Source organism: Dasypus novemcinctus, chromosome 15, assembly GCF_030445035.2.
Source record: "Dasypus novemcinctus isolate mDasNov1 chromosome 15, mDasNov1.1.hap2, whole genome shotgun sequence".
NCBI classification, from domain to species: domain Eukaryota; kingdom Metazoa; phylum Chordata; class Mammalia; order Cingulata; family Dasypodidae; genus Dasypus; species Dasypus novemcinctus.
The window spans coordinates 65,462,330-65,466,687 of NC_080687.1; the positions used below are offsets into that span (position 1 = coordinate 65,462,330).

Genomic DNA, 4,358 nt, shown 5'->3' on the forward strand with positions numbered 1-4,358 from the left:
CCTGGGGGCCTTAGTGGAGTACCCAGGTGTGTAAATGTGCACACACGTGCACTCCTGGGGGTGGAGGGTGGGGTGAGGGGGAGGCTGGGGGCTGGGCCAGGAGCAAGTACCAAAATCATTTTAGAAATTGTCCAACCCAGCCCAGGCCTTAGAAAAATATTCTTTTAAAAGGAAAGAGGGGGAAGCAGATGTGGCTCAAGCAACTGGGCTCCTGTCTACCATATAGGAGGTCGAGGGTTCGATTCCCAGGGCCTCTTGGTGAAGGCAAGCTGGCCCACACGGAGCGCTTGTCCATGCAGGAGTGCTGACCTGCATGGAGAGCTGGCACAGCAAGATGACACAACAAAGAGATACCCAGATGCCAAGCAACAAGAGATGCAGCAGACCAGGGAGCTGAGGCGGCACAAGAGATTGAGCCTCTCTCCCACTCCAGAAGGTCCCAGGGTTGGTTCTCAGTGAGCCTAAAGAGAAGACAAGCAGACACAGAACACACAGCAAATGGACACAGAAAGTAGACCGTGAACACAAAAACAACGGTGGTGGTGGTGGGAGAAATAAAAAGAAATCTTTTAAAAAAAAAGGAAAGAGGGAAGGGTGGGTGGCACTGGTAAAGGAGGCAGTTTGGGCTGCCATTTCTGATTGTCCTCTCCCCTCAACACCTGCCCCCAGGTCCATCAACTTCCTGGAGGAGGGGGCCAGCTTGAATCTGGCCTGAGGCTCTGGGCCCCTTGCCTCTGTCACACCCTGGGGCTGTGACTGCTCATGGCCCAGAGAAGAGGAGGACAGGGTGGCAGTTCTCATCAGCTATTAGGGCCAGGTGGAAGCCAGGCATGCAGAGTCCAGCTCCAAGAAGGCAGCAGTGGGCAGGAGAGCACTGACATTTGATCAGGATGGCACAGGAGTGGGCCTCGACTTCTCCACTTTCTGTAGATTCTCAGCTTCCTCTGAGGAGCCCAGGAAATCCTTCCTGTCCTCCACCGTGATGTCCCCTGTGGTGCCCAGAGTGGTTTTGGTACTGGTGCTGAGTCAGCGGACATGGAAGAAGGAGTGGCCTCCGGTAGCTCGGATGTGTCCCGGGCTCCCTTGGGGCCGGACTTGGTCTTCCAACATGGCCCTGGGGGACCAGGATAATGCTTGGGGTCCTGCTAACCTGGCTGAGCTTGGGGGACTCTTGGACCTGTGACTGACACAGTGCCCTCGCAGGGCCAGCTGATGTCCAGGGACAGAGAGTCTCTGTGATGTTCTGGGTACTTAGGAAACAGCTCTTGAACTCCGACGGAGAAATCAGGTGGACACCCCGGCCGTTGTGCGTAAAGACGCAGTAGGCGATGCCGCAGATCCTCCTTCCCGATGCAGGAGTAGTGCACCTGGGGCTGCGGGCAGTGTACCGACAAGGCATGCACGTCGCCGAGGTGAGGCGGGCCGGGCCCGGCTTGGCGTAGTCCTTGCAGGCTGCGCTGGCAAACGCGGTCAGCGCAACTTTGCACACACGATGGCCCTCGTGGGCTGTCAGCTTGAACTTGATCTTGGTGCTCACCTTGGGCAGCCTGAACACCTGGAACTGTGGCTCCTCCTAGACGATGAGCTTGGCGAGGCCATGCTGCCTGCCAGGAGCCTGCGCCGGCTCCGGCGAGGCCTCGTAGGGCCCGGGCAGCGCGCGGCTGTGGCGGTCCAGCACGGCGAAGGCCACCACGGGCGCCCGCTGCACCCGCTGCACCTCCTTGCCCAGCACGGCCTCCACTGCCCGCTGCAGCCACTTCCTGCTACCCGCCGCCGCCAGCGCCTCCAGCGTGTAGACAAATACACAGAACCCAAGTTGGTGCCCGCCCACGTGGTGGGCCCGTGGTGGGCAGCATCTGGAAGGAAGGTGTTGGCAGAGACAACAGACAAGGCCCGAGAGCAAGGTGCTGGCGGAGCAGGGCTGAATACTGTGCTGCACGGCCGTCTTCTCCACATCCGGGGTGGGTGGGGGCAGACAGACCTGCTCAGCCAGCTGGGTGTCGGCCTTCTGCAGCTCGCTGTTGATGCCCACTGCGTGCTTCTTGCCACAGGCGCTGCTCTGGCGGATGCACTGGAACGACTAATGCAGTGACTTGAGCGACTTCACTGGAGAGGTGCTGAGCTGCCCTTTGTGCCCCACGTTGGGTGCCAGTTGCTGAGAACCAGCTCAACAATAGGTTTGCTCCAAGGGTTTGCTCCAAGGGAAGGTGACACGGAACTTACAGAAATACAGGACAGAGAAAAACCTGAGAGAGGAACCAAGGATGGAACCAGGGGGCTCCCAGCTTCTGGAACTGAGAGCCTCAAGCCTGGTTTCTGCATCATATTTATTAGGAACTCCAAAGCAGCTGTCCTCATCAGCACAGCAACATTTACAATAATTGGGGACAAGTGCAACAAATAGTGAACAGGTAAGCCAGTTTCCCACAACAGAGAGAGCCCATGGCTAGGGAGTGGTTGGTACACCCAGCCAGCACCGGACCTCTGAGCTAGTAGTCATAAAGGCCAAACCATGGCTGGTGCCAAAGGCCACGAGGTCCCACTCAGCATGGAGCTTGGCGGGGACAGGGGCAGGTGGCAGGAACTGCACCAACACGCAGGACTGGAAGCTGGCAGGCCAGGGCAGCAGGCCCAAGCGTGGGCTCAGCGGGTCGTGACTGTTCTAGGTGAAGGCCTTGCGGCCTTGGAGGAGGTCCACCCTGGCCACGCTGACCGCCTGCTTGGTGGGACATCGTTGGCCTTCACATAAGCACCTAGCCTGGGGTGCCGCCCACCACCATTTGGGCAGTGTAAGAGTGCCACTTTCTCTATGGGCGCCAGGTCTCATCGCTGTAGGGGTAGAAGCAACCCATCTTCAGAAGGTCAGCCAGTCTTCCTCCACAGCCTGGGTGCCACGGTGGGTGCTCACAATCTGTCTGGAAGAGGCCCGCTGTGCTAAGCTGATAGGGCTGCAGTGCTATGCCCAAGGCATCCCTGAAGCACACGGTGCAGTCCTCATGCCTGGTCAGCAGCAGCCCTTACTGTGATGGCTCCTGGGCCAGGTTCTGTCCCCTGTTGAGGAGCCAGCTCGAGGCACTGGAGGCAAGCTGGGAGCTCTGCTGCTTGCCAAGTGCTCCTGAGCAGGCCCACAGCTTGGCAAGTGAAGGAGGACTAGTGCAGGGATGCAAGGCAGGGGGCTGGCACAGTTGGCCACCGCGGCATCTGCAGGTCCAGCACCACAAGCTTCTCTATCAGCAGCACGACCAGGGCCAGGGGGGTCCTCGAAATCATCTGCTGGCCATGCGCCGTGCACACAAAAGTGTTTAATTTTGAGGAGGTCCCATTTATCTAGTTTTTCTTTCATTGCTTGCACTTCGGGTGTAGTTTATGAAGCCATTTCCTATTACAATATCTCCTAGATGCTTTCCTACATTATCTTCTAGGAGCTTTATGGTTTTAGCTTTTTTGTTTTGGTCTTTGATCCATCTTGAATTAATTTTTGTGTAGTGCTTGAGATGATGATCCTCTTTCTTTTTTTCGGATATGGATATCCAATTCCCCAAGCACCATTTGTTGAAGAAGATATCCTGTCCGAGTTGAGGGGCTTGGTGGCCTTGTTCACTATCAGTTGGCTGGTATTCATGGGTCTGTATCTGTACTCTCAATTTGATTCCATTGGTCAGTATGTCTATCCGTGTGCCAATACCATGCCGTTTTGGCCACTGTAGATTTGTAGTATTTTAAAGTCAGATAGCATGATTCCTGCAGTTTTATTTCCTGTTTTCAAGGTGTTTTTGGCTTTTTGGGGCCACTTACCCTTCCAAATACATTTGATAATTGACTTTTCCTGTCTAGTAAAAATATTGTTGGAACTTTTATTGAGATTGTATCAAATCTGTAAATCTATTCGGATGGGGTAGACATATTAATGATGTTTAGTCTTTCAGTCTGTGAACATGGAAAATTTTTCTATTTATTTAGGTCTTTTTTGGTTTCCTTTAACAATGTTTTATAGTTTTCTGTGTACAAGTTCTTTACATCTTTAGTTAAGTTTATTCCAAAGTATTTGGTTCTTTTATTCTATTGTAAATGGAATTTTTTTCTTGATTTCCTCCTCAGATTGCTCATTTTAGTGTACAGAAATGTGACTGACTTTTTTATGTTGATCTTACATCCTGTCACTTTACTGACTTGTTTATCAGCTCTGGTAGCATTGTTGTAAACTTTTCAGGCCTTTTTATGTATAAGATCATGTCATTTGCAAATAGTGAAAGTTTTATATATACCTTTCCAATTTGGATGCCTTTTGTTTTTCTTGTCTAAGTGCTCAAGCAATACTTTTTTAAAAAAATTATATTTATTTTTATTTATTTCTCTCT

The 4,358-nt window shown here is 52.7% G+C and overlaps 1 pseudogene; it reads right to left on the minus strand.

The window, feature by feature from the left end:
- Positions 1 to 760: 760 nt before the first annotated feature.
- LOC101431026 (lethal(2) giant larvae protein homolog 1-like) lies at positions 761 to 3,343 on the minus strand (annotated as a pseudogene).
- Positions 3,344 to 4,358: the final 1,015 nt, after the last annotated feature.